The 18,145-nt window shown below is 42.6% G+C and overlaps 1 protein-coding gene across 1 annotated transcript in view; it reads left to right on the forward strand.

Moving 5' to 3' along the window:
* Positions 1–16,140: 16,140 nt before the first annotated feature.
* Positions 16,141–18,145, forward strand: part of LOC122935130 (cytochrome P450 2K6-like) — a 97,610-nt gene continuing 95,605 nt past the window's right edge. The window contains exon 1 of the mRNA XM_044290896.1: positions 16,141–16,259. The gene's annotated coding sequence lies outside the window, so the exon portion shown is untranslated. The remainder of the gene's footprint in view (positions 16,260–18,145) is intronic.

Genomic DNA, 18,145 nt, shown 5'->3' on the forward strand with positions numbered 1-18,145 from the left:
CCAGTAAGCACTGTGTATACAGCTTGCTGTAGTTTACGGTGAGCAGATGACTGCCGCCAGCGAGTCTGAAAGAGAAGCCCCTCTCCGCCCTGCACAGAGTCACCTCCCTCTCTCCACTACAAAGAATAGAAGCTGAAGAAGCAGTGGCAGCAGCAGCAGTTATTTCAGTTTCCTTAACATGAAGGAGCGGTTTTTCCACATACCACACCAGGCCGAGGCAAGTCAGCAAGCTGACAGTTCCTGCCTCAATGCCTAGGTTAGGCCAATCTAGACTCTGGCCAGTCTCTAACACATACCCTCTTCCCTAACCCAATAGATTTCTGGGCGGAAACAGTGTTACAGAGAGGGTTTTCAGCGCCGCAGGACCAAGAGGTCCTCTGCCAGTGTCCAAAACATCAGTTTTGTCAAAATGAACAAAGCCTGGATTCAGGAGGATTTTCACACTCTTTCAGACCAGGCTGATGAATAGATCTGGCCTTGTTGACAGTGCCCCATCTTGCCACTGTTGCTTCCTGCCTGCCATCCTGCCTACTTCCTGCCAACCATCATGTTCTGTATGACTGCAGCTGCCTCCATCACGCTGCTGCCTGCCTGGCAACATGTACCATATGGCTGCTGCCTCCACCTCAGCTGCTGCTGCTTCTCTCTGCTAATACCTTACTGTCACTGCTATTAGCATAAAGCATCTGCCACTACCACCACTACAACCACTGTTACCACCACCACTACTACCGCTGACCTACTGCCTTGTATGTTCCACGGTATGCTGTTTCTGCTGCCATTGCTATTGCGCCCGGGTGCCTCTTATTACATCTACACTGTATTGCTGCTGCTCCCAATTAAAAGGGATCATTTTTATAGCTCATAACTAGAGATGAGCGAATCGAATCCCACAGTGGAATTTGATCCGAATTTCAGGATAAATTAGATTCACCTAAAAGCCAAATTTTCTCGTGCTTCATGTCAGCGAATTGATTTAACCTGAAATAATATAAAAGACAAAAAATGTCAAACTTACCTCCTACATTTGCTCGCTATGAGCTGCCAGCTACCATATTGCTTGAAGATCTCAGCCGAAATCCCGTGCAGCGCGAGATTACATCATCGCGCCGACTAACGTGATGATGTAATATGTCACCACTAGAGTTGAGTGGACACCTGGATGTTCGGGTTCGGCCGAACTTCAAAAAAAGGTTGAGTTCGGGGGCCGAACTTCAAAAAAAGGTTGAGTTCGGGACCAGAACTTGACCCCGAACCCAAACCCGAACCCCATTGAAGTCAATGGGGAACCAAACTTTTGAGCACTAAAATGGCTGTAAAAATGTAATGGAAAGGGCTAGAGGGCTGCAAATGGCATCACAATGTGGTTAAGAGCATGGCAAGTGCTCTGCAAACAAATGTGGATAGGGAAATGACTTTAAATAACATAAAATACGTAAAACTAAAAAAAAAAAAATCTTGATCTAGGAGAACGAGGTCCAAATGGAGTAGGAGGTTGAGGAGGCGGTGGATGTGGCTGTGTAGGTGGAAGTGGGGGTGGAGGAGGAGGAGGTAGCCTACACTGCTTTTTGTTTTAAATTTATTTTTACTTTTTTAAATTAGGGTACACGTCCAAAACATTAGGAAATATAACCTGTGATAACCCCCTCCAGTAGTGCTAAACACACGTTCAGACAATACACTGGCTGCAGGGCAGGCCAGCAACTCCAAGGCGTAAAGGGCAAGCTCAGGCCATGTGCCCAATTTGGAGACCCGGAAGTTGCAGGGGGCAGAACCATCAGTCAGTTCGTGTAGGCGTGTGCAAACATACTGCCCCACCATGTCGCACGTCCCTGTGATGTTCATGATCCAATTTATTATCTGCTCTATCAACTTTCGATGTTCTTTTATGCGCCTTCCATGGTGATGATAGGTAACGGGGAATCAGGGTTCCAGGCCGGAGAGGGAGACTGAGAAAGGGATACCACATCCAAGGGAGGTCAATGGATGAAATCTGATCGGGTGGAAATGTGGGGCAAGTTATTGAAGCGAAAACATGCAAGGAAGGCAGCAGGCCCGCTGCAATTACCCACTACCGTCTCGGGGAGGTAGTGACGATAAATAACAATACAGGACTCTTAAGACGCTCTGTTATTGGAATGATTAATAAAAAATTGCAGGGAATGTCACTGAGGTATTTTGGATTAAACGTTAGACAGGTGAGGCCCTGCTGCCGCTTTGTTGACTCTAGATAACTTCTGCCTGATCGCACGTTCCTGTGACGTCCACCATCCATTTGGATATCTTCTCTTTTAACTTTCGATGTTCTTTTCTGAGCCTACCATGTTGATCACGGTTATCGGCAAATCAGGGTTTTACGCCAGAGAGGGAACGTGAGAAAGGGAGACCTCATCCAAAGGAAGGTCAATGGCTGCAATGGGATGAAGTGGAAATGTGGGACAAATTATTAAAGCAGAAGGAAAGGGCCAATTAAAGACAAATTTTAGAAATTTATGTCCCTGTCACCTATGCAAAGCAGGGGTTTTTCATTGCCAGAAATGGGTTAATGTCACCCACCAATGGAACAGATTATTTAAAAAAAAAAATTGGTCTCTGTCACCTATGCAGAGCAGGGGTTTATTCACATCAAAAATTGTAAAATGTCAACCCAAGAATGTAACAGAAAAATTTGTGAAATGTATTAAGCTGTCAACTAGGTAGAGCAGGGGTGTATCACAGCCAAAAATGTGTTAATTTCCCCCGAAAATGTAACAGACAAATTTGTGAATTTTTTAAACCTGTCTACTAGGTATAACAGTGGTATATCACACCCAAAAATTGGTGAATTTTACCCAAAAATGTAATAGACCAATTAGTGAAATGACATAAGATAAAATAAAATACGTATAAATATTAAAAAAACTTGATTTATGAGATGGAGTTCCATATGGAGTAGGAGTTTGAGGAGGTGGTGGACGTAGCGATGTAGGTGGAAGTGGCGGTGGAGGAGGACGAGCTAGCAAACACTGGTTTTTGGTTTAATTTTTTTTATTATTTTTATTAGGGTATATCCCAAAAGAGTGGGGAATATAAAAAATACAACAATGAGCAATTGCGTTGTAGTATAACAATGGTTGGGTAAGGCCGTTATACAGTCGTGGCCAAAAGTTTTGAGAATGACACAAATATTAGTTTTCACAAAGTTTTCTGCTATACTGCTTTTAGATCTTTGTTTCAGTTGTTTCTGTGATGTAGTGAAATATAATTACACGCACTTCATACGTTTCAAAGGCTTTTAACGACAATTACATGACATTTATGCAAAGAGTCAGTATTTGCAGTGTTGGCCCTTCTTTTTCAGGACCTCTGCAATTCAACTGGGCATGCTCTCAATCAACTTCTGGGCCAATTCCTGAAAAATAGCAACCCATTCTTTCATAATCACTTCTTGGAGTTTGTATTTTAGAAAAGGCTCACCTCTTAAGAAAAAATGGAATGGGTGAACCTACAAAGAAGATTTCACCTAATCTTCAAAGAAAGGTATAGCAATTTAGGAAGTAGTAGAGCACACCTACAATCAGCTGCACATGGAGAGTTTTTATGTAAACAGTGTATTTTATTCGAACTAAATTGTGTATAGTGTTACATAAAATCGTAATTATAAATATATACTTAGCACGCCATATAGTACTTATAAAATAATCCAATAATACATATAAGATCAATAAAATCAATAAATAAAAATAAGATCATAGAAGAGTGAAGTCCAGTTGAGTTCAATTTAATTGTTACTTTCTTTAACTATGTATAGATGTATTATATTATTCATCCAGCAGGTGGCCCAAATAAAAAAATCGCAGTCAGCGATGCTGGGGTTAAGGAGAAAAAGTCATGAACAAACTTCAATATAGTCAGATGGAATCTATTGTTGTATTTCTTTTGTTGAATAATTAGTGTGTCAGATACCCTTGTCCACACATACACTGACTCGGCATTTGCATTTACTCACAGTTTGTTGAATCTTTGCCGGTTATACTGTGACTACCGTGGCGTCCCACGTGTAGTACAATTGCTGCAGGCAGTGGTGTGGCTTCCAAGAGGTTTCTCTGTAGGTTTAGGGATCCTCGGTAACCACTTGTAGGAGTGCCGTGTTAGTGGTTTTCCTGAAGAAGTTCCTGCACAGATGCTTTTAATCAAGCGGCAGGTCAGGTTTCACTGTGGCTGTCAATTTTCGTTTTTTTCCTTTAAAAGTATCGATACCGATCCCTCTCCTTATATTCAGCTTGAGGCGCTTCAATGTCCCAATCCTATATTTGATTTCATGGGGTTATCCTTCACCATACGCGTTTCGGAGTTAACTAGGACTCCTTCCTCAGTGGCTAATTTTCCCATGAAAATGATCAAATTTATACATAGATATCCAGGTGTATTTCAGTCTGGTTTAATTGTGCTATAAGGAAGTTCTGGAATGGACTCCTTGGGAACTCACAGTGCTGTCTAACGAATATCTTTATCTCCTCTCTATATATATATATATATATATATATATATATACACTAAATTATAGGGAACAATGTCCAAATGTAGTCACTACCTTATTCGCCCCAATTTGGAGTCCCAGAAGTTGAAGGGGGCAGACCCGTAATTCAGTACGTGTAGGCGCGTGCACACCTACTGCTCCACCATGTTGCTGACAGTAATGGCAAGTTTGCAGTGTTCACCAGCGAACACATGCGATCTGTCATCTTAACTGACAAGTCCGGCGAGGCACAGGTAAGTCTGTACCTGTGCGCGATCCGGTCTGAAATGAAATGCGGTCTCCGGGAGAAGGCAGTTCCGAGAACGTTCTCGGAACTGCCTGCTCCCGGAGAACTCATTTCATTTCAGACCGGCTTGCGCACAGGCACAGGTGCCTGCTCTGCCAGTGATTTACCGGAGGAGAGGAGGCGGGCAGCAAGGGAGGCTGTTCTAGCAGCTCCCCACTCCTCCCTCGTGCGCCCTCTGTGATGCCGGACTATGACGTAATTCCGGCCCCGACATACTAAACGGCGCGCTGGGGGACTGAGGAGCTGCAACACACTGGACCCCAGGGAGGTGAGTGTTTAAGTGTTTGACTGAGTGAGTGTCTGCCTGTGTATTTAAGTCAGTGAGTGAGTGTATGTCTGTCTTTCTGTCAGTAAATGTATGTGTGTCTGTCATTGAGTGTCTGTGTGTGTAGGTCAGTGAGTGAGTGTATGTCAGTGGGTGTGGATGTCTGTCGGTCAGTAAGTGTCTGTGTGTTTGTCAGTGAGTATATGTGTGTGTTTGTCTGCCAGTGAGTGAGTGTCTGTCAGTGAGTTTCTGAGTGTGTGTGTGTTTCAGTGGGTAGGTGTATGTCTGTCAGTGAGTGTCTTTCAGTGAGTGAGTGTGTGTCTGTCTGTCAGTGGGTGTATGTGTGTCTGTCAGTGAGTATGTCTGCCAGTGAGTTTCTGTGTACATCATTCAGTGAATGTCTGAGTGCGTGTCTGTCTGTCAGTGAGTATGTGTGTCTGTCAGTGAGTGTATGTGTGTCTGTCTGTCAGTGAGTGTATGTGTGACTGTCAGTGAGTTTCTGTATACGTCATTCAGTGAGTGTCTGAGTGAGTGTCTGTCTGTCAGTGTGTGTGTGTGTGTGTGTCTGTCAGTGAGTAAGTGACATGAGGGGGCGGCAAAATAGATCTTTGCCTAGGGCGGCAAAAACCCTTGCAGCGGCCCTGCCTGTACTTCTTCTGGCCTCACCATTCGTAGAGCCGCATTAGACCCGACCAAATTCTGCTGCAGGTTCTGTCGCCTACTGAGGAAGGTGTTTCACTTGTGCGTGTAGCTGGATCGGCCACGTCCTCTCCCTGCAACAGGAGCCCCACCAGCAGCACCACGACTGGGGCCACGTCCCTTATTTAACGCTCTCCTCATATTTCTCAAATTTAGGATCTTGCCCTAAATGGGTGTTTTTCTGATAGCAGAATAGAACCACAGTATCTAAAGGGTGTATCTCACAATGACATATGCAGACTAGGACGCAATTAAAGATTTTTGCCCAAAATGGGTGTTTTATTAATAGCAGAATAGAACCACAGTATCTAAAGGGTGTATCTCACAATGACATATGCAGCATAGGCTGCAAAATTATAATTTTTGCCCAAAATGGGTGTTTTTCTAATAGCAGAATAGAACCACAGTATCTAAAGGGTGTATCTCACAATGACATATGCAGCAAAGGCTGCAAAATTAAGTTTTTTGCCCAAAATGGGTGTTTTATTAATAGAAACACAGTATCTAAAGTGTTTCTCAGACGTACAGATGCAGACTAGGCCGCAATTAAAGATTTTTCCCAAAATGGGTGTTTTTATTAATAGCAGAATATGTAAAGTGTGTATCTCACCCATACTGTCACGGCTGAGGATGGGGGAAACCCTCAGCCGTGTGATGCCATGAGATGTTAGTCGCTGCTCGGCCAGGACAACAGAATAAGGGAGCGGGTCACCTCCTAACGCATCCCTAATCCGACCCTAACTCCTAGCTGCATGAGCCGACCTTGAAGGTAGGAGGGCCCATGCTCAGGAACCTCGGATCCCTACTCACCCTCCGCCGATCCCTGAACTAGGAGCTGGGTAGACCACCTGTTCCTTCTGGATGCAGAGAAACAGGAGTCTAAAACTGGCCGAGCTGCAATGGGATGTAACCATAAACAGACTATGGATATGGCAGGAGAGTGAAAGACTTCCACCTCTACCTGCCACAGACACACTGACTGGATCCCTGGACACAAGCGCTGGCTGTCCACACACAAACATAAAAGGACACAGCACACATAAACACACAGGGACCCAGAACCATAGCTGCAATAATAACAGACACCACATAGACATAAACTTAACATCACATAAAAATATTGTATCACAATTTTTTGACCACAAGGGTGGCCCTCACTGGCAGATGGTATATGAGACCAGGAGAGTGCCTCCAGCTTACTACAAGGCTGGAGTACCCCTCAGAACTCAGGTCTCAACTGAGGTTAAATAGCCCTTGTAGCCACACCCACGCAGACACACCCAGTGCTCACCGACTAGGAAGGGAATTAACCCTTCACACACCAGGGAAAGGAAGACAGCAACTAAAAGGGGAATACACACAATAAACCCCGTGCACACCAGACAAGGAAAGTGCACACAAACATACGTTGCCAATTGTAACCGCATGCAGATTGCAGCAAGCTGCCTAGCAACAGCTCAGGCTCCTCTGCTGCCACATAAAAACAATGTTGCCAGCGGCAACCACAGGTGAGACAACATACTTTAGCCCTCACCTGTGATTGACAACAAAACCAAGACCACAGGCAACCGCATGCGGTTACAGGAGTCACGACCATGACCATGGTCGTGACACATACAGATGAAGGACTAGGCAGCAATTAAAGATTTTTGCCCAAAATGGGTGTTTTATTAATAGCAGAATAGAACCACAGTATCTAAAGGATGTATCTCACAATGACATATGCAGCAGAATAGAACCACAGTATCTAAAGAGTGTATCTCACAATTACATATGTAGCAAAGGCTGCAAAATTAAGTTTTTTTTCCCAAAATGTGTGCTTTTTTAGTAATAGAATTGAACCCTGGCCCAGTGAAAACACCTGAGCTTATGGATCTTGCTTAGAAATGGCTTCTTCTCTGCACTGTAGAGTTTCAGCTGGCAACGACGGATGGCACGGTGGATTGTGTTCACTGACAATGGTTTCTGGAAGTATTCCTGAGCCCATTCTGTGATTTCCTTTACAGTAGCATTCCTGTTTGTGGTGCAGTGTCGTTTAAGGGCCCGGAGATCACGGGCATCCAGTATGGTTTTACGGCCTTGACCCTTACGCACAGAGATTGTTCCAGATTCTCTGAATCTTCGGATGATGTTATGCACAGTTGATGATGATAGATGCAAAGTCTTCGCAATTTTTCGCTGGGTAACACCTTTCTGATATCGTTCCACTATCTTTCTGCGCAACATTGTGGGAATTGGTGATCCTCTACCCATCTTGGCTTCTGAGAGACACTGCCACTCTGAGAAGCTCTTTTTATACCCAATCATGTTGCCAATTGACCTAATTAGTGTTAATTGGTCTTCCAGCTCTTCGTTATGCTCAAATTTACTTTTTCCAGCCTCTTATTGCTACTTGTCCTAACTTTTTAGGGATTTGTTGACACTGTGAAAATTTGAATCAACGTATTTTTCTGTCATCTATTCTATTACAAATAAAATATTGACATTTGCCATCTCCACATCATTGCATTCAGTTTTTATTCACAATTTGTTTAGTGTCCCAACTTTTTTGGAATCCGGTTTGTAACAGAATATGACAGCAGTATATAACGCTTGAATTTCACACGTGCAGATGCAGCAAGAGCTGTAAAATTGTGTATTTTGCCCAAAATTGGTGTTTTTTTAAACCCAGAAAATTATAGCTGTATTTCTAGCTTAAATTGCACACTGACTAATGCAGCAGAGGCCCAAGATGAAGGTTATTGCCAAAAAATTCTGTTTTTTCAAAGGCGGAAAATTATTGAAGTATTTCAAGTGTGTTTTTCACAATCACAGATGCAGCAAGGGCTGCAATATTAAGTATTTTGCCCCAAGTTTTTTTTACTAACAGAATATGACAGCTGTATATAATGCTTGAATTTCATACGTGCAGATGCAGCAACGGCTGTAAAATTGTGTATTTTGCCCAAAAAGGGTGTTTTTTAAAACCCAGAAAATTAGAGCTGTATTTCTAGCTTAAATTGCACACTAACTAATACACCAGAGGCCCAAGATGAAGGTTATTGCCAAAAATGGGTGTTTTTTCAAAGCCTGAAAATTATTTAAGTAATCTCGCTCCACACAGGATTTCGGCCCAGATCTTTAAGCAAGATGGCGGCGGCCGGCCCGTAGCGAGCAAATGGAGGTGGTAAATTTGATTAAATTTTTTTGTTTATTGTTAATTTTACACTCAGATGCTGCGATCATGTATGCTGCGATAGCGCCGCCCTTGTCATTGTACCCCTCAGATGCCGCTACTTTCAAATAAATGCGCTTCATGGCAAAAAAAAATGTGAAATTCGTTGAATTAGCCGTATCGAACTTTTAAGAAATTTGATCATCTCCACTCATAACTATTCTATATCATACTTTATATTTCTTTTTACAGAGCTGTGTTAGGGCTTGACTTTTGTAAGATGAGTTCTAGTTTTTATTGTTACCATCCTGAGGTACTAATGACTTTTTATGCAATTTTTGTTGAGAAGACAAGGTGCAAAAAAAAAAAATTTGGCTAATATGATTTCTTTTTCTGTAATGGTAGTCAGAACATCGGATAAATACATTTATATTTTTATTGTTTGGACATTTTCAGACAAGTCCATACCAAGTATATTTATTTATATATTTTGTTATATATGTACCGTATTTTTCGCTTTATAAGACGCACTTCCCCCCCCCCCCCAAAAGTGGGGGGGAAATGGCCGTGCGTCTTATAAAGTATCAGTGTGGAGGGAGGAGGCGGGGACACTCATGGCGGGCCCCGCAACTGTTATATACATTCAATCTGATCTGTATCTAAATGTATACGCTCTGTTCAGTACTTACTGTAGTACCGTAAGTATAGCATTAAGACGGCATCTCCCTCGGTCATGCACCGCCTGCCGCAGCTCCCTCCTCATGTGCCGCCTGCCCTAGCTCCCTCTGTCATGCGCCGCCTGCCTGTTCATTCATAAAGTGAGATAAGCAGGCAGGCGGCGCATGAGGAGGGAGCTGGGGCAAGCGGCGCATAAGGAGGGAGCTGCGGCAGGCGGCGCATGACCGAGGGAGATGCCGATCTGCACCGTCTTAATGCTATACTTACGGAACTGCAGTAAGTACCGAACAGAGCGTATACATTTAGATATAAATCAGATTGGATGTATTTAACAGTTGCAGGGCCTGGTGTATTAGAGTAGAGTCACTGCACCGGGCCCCGTCATGAGTGTCCCCGCCTCCTCCCTCCACACTGATGCATTTGATGGGGGATCTGTAGATGACACTCATGGGGATCTGTGGATGACATAAGTGTCACCCACAGAGCCCCATATGTGTCACCCACAGATCCCCCATCAGTGTCACCCACAGATCCCCCATCAGTGTCACCCACAGATCCCCCATCAGTGTCACCCACAGATCCCCCATCAGTGTCACCCACAGATCCCCCATCAGTGTCACCCACAGATCCCCCATCAGTGTCACCCACAGATCCCCCATCAGTGTCACCCACAGATCCCCCATCAGTGTCACCCACAGATCCCCCATCAGTGTCACCCACAGATCCCCCATCAGTGTCAACCACAGATCCCCCATAACAGTGCGTCATCCAGAGATCCCCATAACAGTGCGTCATCCACAGACCACCATTAGTTCAAAACCTACCAAAAGCACACCTTTTGGTTCAAAATATTATTTTTTCTTATTTTCCTCCTCAAAAACCTTGGTGCGTCTTGTCAAGAAAATATTTGTGCTATTTGCATTTGGAATCTCTTGCTGTCAACTCTCAAGATGATATTTAAAGAGCTGTCACTATCAGTGAAGGAAGCCATCATTAGGCTGAAAAAAACATAACAACCCCATCAGAGAGATAGCAAAAACATTAGGCGTGGCCATAACAACTGTTTGGAACATTCTTAAAAAGAAGGAAGGCACTGGTGAGCTCAGCAACACCAAAAGACCAGTAAGACCACAAAAAACAACTGTGGTGGATGACTGAAGAATTCTTTCCCTGGTGAAGAAAACACCGTTCACAACAGTTGGCCAGATAAAGAACACTCTCCAGGAGGTAGGTGTATGTGTGTCAAAGTCAACAATCAAGAGAAGACTTCACCAGGGTGAATACAGAGGGTTCACCACAAGATGTAAACCATTGGTGAGCCTCAAAAACATGAAGGCCAGATTAGAGTTTGCTAAACAACATCTAAAAAAGCCTTCACAGTTCTGGAACAACATCCTATGGACAGATGAGACCAAGATCAACTTGTACCAGAGTGATGGAAAGAGAAGAGTATGGAGAAGGAAAGGAACTGCTCATGATCCTAAGCATACCACCTCATCAGTGAAGCATGGTGGTGATAGTCTCATGGCATGGGCATGTATGGCTGCCAATGGAACTGGTTCTCTTGTATTTATTGTCAATGTGACTGCTGACAAAAGCAGCAGGATGAATTCTGAAGTGTTTCGGGCAATATTATCTGCTCACATTCAGCTAAATGCTTCAGAACTCATTGGACGGCGCTTCACAGTGCAGATGGACAATGACCCAAAGCATACTGCAAAAGCAACCAAATTTTTTTTAAGGGAAGAAGTGGAATGTTATGCATTGGCCAAGTCACTCACCTGAACTGAATACGATTGAGCATGCATTTCACTTGCTGAAGACAAAACTGAAGGGAAAATGCCCCAAGAACAAGCAGGAACTGAAGACATTTGCAGTAGAGGCCTGGCAGAGCATCACCAGGGATGAAACCCAGCGTCTGGTGAGGTCTATGCCTTCCAGACTTCAGACTGTAATTGACTGCAAAGGATTTGCAACCAAGTATTAAAAAGTGAAAGTTTAATTTATGATTATTATTCTGTCCCATTACTTTTGGTCCCTTAACAAGTGGGAGACATATATGCAAACTGCTGTAATTCCTGCACCGTTCACCTGATTTGGATGTAAATGCCCTCAAATTAAAGCTGACAGTCTGCAGTTGAAGCACATCTTGTATGTTTCATTTCAAATCCATTGTGGTGGTGTATAGAGCCAAAAATGTTAGAATTGTGTTCATGTCCCAATATTTATGGACCTGGCTGTATATCAGACAGCGATTACTGCAGTGGAGCAGACATAGCTCCTATGCCCCTGCCATCCCATGGATGCAACTATATGTATATTTGTGGGAACACCCCACACCTTTCTAAGGGTTTTTGTCTGGTATTACAGCTCAGCTCCAATGAAGAGAATAAATATGTGTACACTGCAATGTACAAATAATCCAGTGTCACCTCATTTCACCTCTGGGGACTATTTACACTCTCAATCTCTTTTTATTTGTCTTGGCAGCATGTACAAACCACATAAAACATATTGCTCTATATAAGGAGCAATTATGAACTTTTTGGGGAAATTATACCTATATTAGATTGAATTATCTAATATCAAATGTCCCAAGATTTGAAGCTTCGACAAGAAAAGAAGAAAAAACACTGCGCCTCATGTGTGGTATCGTCTTATAAATAATATAATATTGAATGCGTAGTTCGCTTACCAGATGTTGTTGTGAAGAGTCACAACGCACTAAGTCGGGTTCGGCGTCGGTCTTTTACCCTTTTTTTCCAGACGACCCGCAGCTCTGTGTCGTGTCCACCCTCCGCAGATATGTTTCGGTTACCTCCTCACTCCGTTCCTCTACGTCGGGTCAACTCCTAGTTTCCTACGTGCGCCCTCACGCCCCAGTCTCGGTCACCACGCTGGCCCGTTGGATCCGCTGGATCCTTTCCCTCGCAGGTATTGACCCCGCTTTCGGCGCCCACTCCGTTCGTGGAGCGGCGGCTTCATCAGCCTTCCTGGCAGGGGCATCCCTTTCGGATATTCTCTGAACGGCGGACTGGTCTAGGGAATCTACTTTCCGTACCTTTTATTTTCGCACTCCCCCTTCTGTGGGGACGTCTCTTCTTCAGCGTTAAAATTGCAAAATAGGAAGCCTCCTGTCATGTTATAAAATTGAAGATTATGCTAGCTTTAGTGTACTAATAATCTTAATTTTAATAAGGACAGGAGGCGACTATTTTCCCTCCCTTCTGTTCCCTACCCTGACTCCTCGGGGGAGTGGATCTCAAGGTGACGGATATGGGGTTTGATTTTAGTAATCTCTCTATTTTTGGGACATATTCGGAATCTCTCACCCTCATATTGCCTTCTAGACAGATTTTAGTTGTACTACATGCTTACACCTACCATACATTTAGCCACTAGACAATTTACACTCTGTTTGTAATGATTTAACTTTACACCATTCCGTTAAGGCCCACAGGCGTGAACAGTTACGGTTCATTACCTAACCTATATTTTATACTCTCCTTTCAGTGTAATCCTCTTCAGGACCTCCACTGGTCGCTGGTTTGTTAACCTCACGACTCCATAAGATGGGATGAGGGCTTCGTTTGGTCTTACCTCCAACCTCGTTTACCAGGATTCTCCTCAAGTTCCGCTCGCCAGAAACCTCTGTTGCAGTTTTTCGTTGTATTTCTGGATGTTCGAGCTCAATCGGGACCTGGATGTCTCTTCTAGAAAGAGGAAGTGTACACGCAGCATGACCCATATATACTATGCTGCGCAGTGATTTACTTGTTACTCTTTACGTTTTTTCTTACTGCTGTGGAGTTAGTAAAGAGAGTTAATGCAAAATAGTCGCCTCCTGTCCTTATTAAAATTAAGATTATTAGTACACTAAAGCTAGCATAATCTTCAATTGTCCTATTACTTTTGGTTCCTTAACAAGTGGGAGGCACATATGCAAACTGCTGTAATTCCTGCACCGTTCACCTGATTTGGATGTAAATGCCCTCAAATTAAAGCTGACAGTCTGCAGTTGAAGCACATCTTGTATGTTTCATTTCAAATCCATTGTGGTGGTGTATAGAGCCAAAAATGTTAGAATTGTGTTAATGTCCCAATATTTATGGACCTGGCTGTATATCAGACAGCGATTACTGCAGTGGAGCAGACATAGCTCCTATGCCCCTGCCATTCCATGGATTCAACTATATGTATATTTGTGGGAACACCCCACACCTTTCTAAGGGTTTTTGTCTGGTATTACAGCTCAGCTCCAATGAAGAGAATAAATATGTGTACACTGCAATGTACAAATAATCCAGTGTCACCTCATTTCACCTCTGGGGACTATTTACACTCTCAATCTCTTTTTATTTGTCTTGGCAGCATGTACAAACCACATAAAACATATTGCTCTATATAAGGAGCAATTATGAACTTTTTGGGGAAATTATACCTATATTAGATTGAATTATCTAATATCAAATGTCCCAAGATTTGAAGCTTCGACAAGAAAAGAAGAAAAAACACTGCGCCTCATGTGTGGTATCGTCTTATAAATAATATAATATTGAATGCGTAGTTCGCTTACCAGATGTTGTTGTGAAGAGTCACAACAGCTGTAGATGCCTTGGCTGGTATCTATCCCCACCAGCTTAAAGGGATGCCGTGCTGCTGCCTGGGCCTCTTCCTGTCTCGATAGTTCCAGGAACAATTAGTATACACGTAATCACAAAAGTGGGAGACCACTATCCGGCGCTGCAGGCATATAGATGAGTCTTCAGGTTTTGTAATGATTTTTTATTTATTTAAGTCAACGCGTTTCAAGGGCGGAGTGCCCCCTTCGTCAGGACAATTCACAGAATGCAAACTTGCTTGTAATTGAAACATTTAAAACACTGTTTTGGCGGGTTAATCAGAGGGAGGTACAGAGATAAGGAGGGGCGTGTTTAGTATAATGAGGCTCCTAGATAGCCTTCAATTACGTCAATTAGAAGAAGATACTGGGATATGTGTATACTTGTATTTAACATGTTACCTAGAGGAATATATTGTAGTGAAAGAGTGGGCTACAGTTGCGCTAGACTGAGCGCTACATATGGATGCTTATTCCCTATTCTAGGTTGATACATTTGATACATTTTATTTAAACCTGCGCTCTCTTGCGCTGGTATCTCAAAGAGACACCAGCACACGGAGTTCTACACAGAGCCAGAGTCATCTCAAGCTCTCTGCTCTCTCTGTTTGCAGCGATCCTCCGTGTCGGCTGCTTCATACAATACTGCCTGTTATATGAAAAACACCAGCGCTGCTCGATCTCTGGACTGGAAGCGGTAGCAAGCGCTGGTGCTGGTGTAATCCCGTTTCAGCTAGTGTAATAGCCCTGCAGGATGCGGGGCTCTCGTTTCACAGGTTTCACAGGTAGTGGGGTGATTCCTGTGTGTGCCTTTATTTGGACGCCTGGTCCCGATGTCCATCATGTGTATAGGCTGCCGGTCTGAAGCGGGGGTGAGTGTGAACTTGCAATTGGGGCTGGCCAGTCTATGCCAAAGGGATTAGCACATTGTTATTATTATTATTGTTGTCACCACAATCGGTCCCCAATTGTCTTTCAGGAGATATTATGGATTGTGTCCAGATATATTAAAACTGTATATATATATATAAGAATTAAACCAATAATTCTCATTGCATTCTTATATGCTATGATAAAAACCATAACAATAACAATAAGATTTGAAGCTTCAGGAGATTTTTTTTCTCTCATAATGTTTTTTCAATGGCTGTGTTATCTAAATGGATTTTCCACCATATACATTTATAGCATTTGAGTCGTAGATATAAGCGGCTCTCAATCTGTAATCTCCACACCACAAGCTGTCAAAACATGTTGGTAGTTATAGTTTAACCATGACTGGAGAGCCAAAGGTTGTAGACCACTCGTATATTTGTATGTGATTGGTAGGGGGCAGAAGCACAACAAAGGGGCTAAACTCTACTTATCAATGCCACAAAGTATGTAGTGGAGAAATTCTTTGATTTTTCCATATTGGATACTCTTTTTCTAGAATCATCCCTTAACTGTTTACAGTGCCCGATTAATAGAGGAAATTTATCTACAGCACACCTACAGGGGAAATAAAGCATTACAATTAATATTAACATGGGGTCCTCCAGAGCAAGAAACCCTCTTTGTAGCTAATCTCTGCTTTAGTTCTTACACGAGATTGCCCTCTATCAAATCTCATTTCCATAATCAAGATTTCCACATTTTTACAGAAACTGATATCGTAGACTCCATTTGCCACCGTTTGTCCAATGTAAAACCCTTTGAAAAATAATTTACTATATGATTAAAAATAAAAACTTCATACTGCAAAACAGCAAATACCATGATTTTGACAGATTCCAATGATTACGTATCAGTAATATCTGACCACCGACCATGTACTGATCCTGTTTGGAAGTTGACTGAACCCTCACCTCTGCAGTGTTTGTGGGCTGAGTATGTGGCAGGATTAAAGGTCTCTAGTTACGTTTTCAGTGTTACGCAATGTGAATCAGCATTGCTAAATGAAGCATAAGAGCTGCACCCAGCCTAGTGTACCTTAAGAATCTAAACATTATCGAGGACTAAGAAGAAACCCTTACTGTTACTACTGCAAGATTTAAGGTAAGGTACAAACGATCTCCAAATTAGAGGGGCAAAGGTTTAAAAGTAATATCAGGAAGTATTACTTTACTGAGAGAGTAGTGGATGCATGGAATAGCCTTCCTGCAGAAGTGGTAGCTGCAAATACAGTGAAGGACTTTAAACATGCATGGGATAGGCATAAGGCCATCCTTCATATAAGATAGGGCCAGGGGCTTTTCATAGTATTTAGTATATTGGGCAGACTAGATGGGCCAAATGGTTCTTATCTGCCGACACATTCTATGTTTCTATGATGTGAGAGGACAATATCAGGGTGGCCCTGGAAATAAATCCTGATTGTGGATCCCTTCATAAATAGCTCAAGAACTCGGCAGCCTCCCGTGTAGCAGCATATATTAGTGATTTTGTTACACCTGTGTGAATGGTTGCTCACACACTAGGGCTTTTCTCAAGCAAAGTTTTACATATGGTACATAGATAGATAGACAGGCAGAAAGATATATAGATAGCTACAGAGCCTTGCAATATTATTTGCTGCCCCCTTGGTATGTTCCCTGTTGTGTTTTATTATAGCCTGAATTAAACTATGTTTTAGTTTTCTTTGGGGGGGGGGGGGGGGGTTGTACCATTTTATTTATACAACATGTCTACCTTTGAAGGTGCTACATATTTTTTACTGTGATACAAACAGTTATTAGGACAAATTATGTACGTTTAAGATGTATAAGTATTCACCCCCTGAAAGCCAATACTTATTGAGCCGTGGAGCCACCTTTCCATCAATTACAGATTCTAGTATCTTGGGGTACAGCATGTCTCCATTAGTTTAGTTCATGTAGACACTGGGATTTTTACCCATTCTTCCAGGCAAAACTGCTCCAACTTGTAGTGGTCTAGGTGCCCAGCAATCTTCAGGTCATGTCACAGATTCTCCATTTTTTTATGTCTGGGCTTTGCGTAGGTTATTCCAAGACATTTACATGTTTCCACTTACACCTCTCCAGTGTACGCTTTAGCAGTATGTTTAGGGTCATTGTCCTGCTGGAAGGTGAACCACTGAACCAGTCTCAAAACTCTGGAAGACTTAAATAGGTTTCTTCAAAATTGTCCTATATTCACTGCCCTCCATCTTTTACTCAAACCTGACCAGTTTTGCAGACCTTAACGATGAAAAGCATTCCAACAGTGTGATGCTGCCACCACCTTCCTGTGGGAAAAGGTGTTCTTGGAGTGATGGAAAGTGTTGAGTTGCACCATATATAATAACATTTCCCTTGATTGTCTCATCTGACTTTCTTCCATGTGTTTGTTCAACATGTTGTTATTTGGTGAACTCCAAATGTGTTTCTGATGCTTGTCTTTAAGCATTGTCTTTTTCTGACCATTCTTCCTTAAAGCCCCACTCTGTAGAGTGAACAGATGATCTAAATAGATGATCTATGGACAGATACTCCCATCTCCATGGCAAATCTTTGCAGCATCTTTAGTGTCTTTGTTGAACATCTGAATAATACCCTCCTAATAACCTCCTATTCTATGAGTTTTGTAGTTATGCCATATTCTTCCTATTTTGTTACAACAGATTTTATGGTCCTCTATCAGATGTTCAAAGTTTGGTATAATTTTTAAAACCTGATCTTTCTGTTCTGAGCTGTTTGAAGGTTCCTTGGTATTCATGTTGGTTGCCTAGTAGTGTTACAGATGCAGGGGTCGATCACAACAGGTGAATTTATACTCAAATTATGTGACAGGTCATGTGTAGAGATCAGCAAATCGAATAAGAGTAAGTGGAATTCGATCCGAACTTCAGGAAAAATTTGATTTGCAACTAATGAGAATTTCCTTGCGCTTCATGGTAACGAATCACAATTTTTCCTAAAATAGTGGCTACACGTGTAAGGACT

This window comes from Bufo gargarizans, chromosome 4 (genome assembly GCF_014858855.1).
Source record: "Bufo gargarizans isolate SCDJY-AF-19 chromosome 4, ASM1485885v1, whole genome shotgun sequence".
Classification (NCBI taxonomy): Eukaryota; Metazoa; Chordata; class Amphibia; order Anura; family Bufonidae; genus Bufo; species Bufo gargarizans.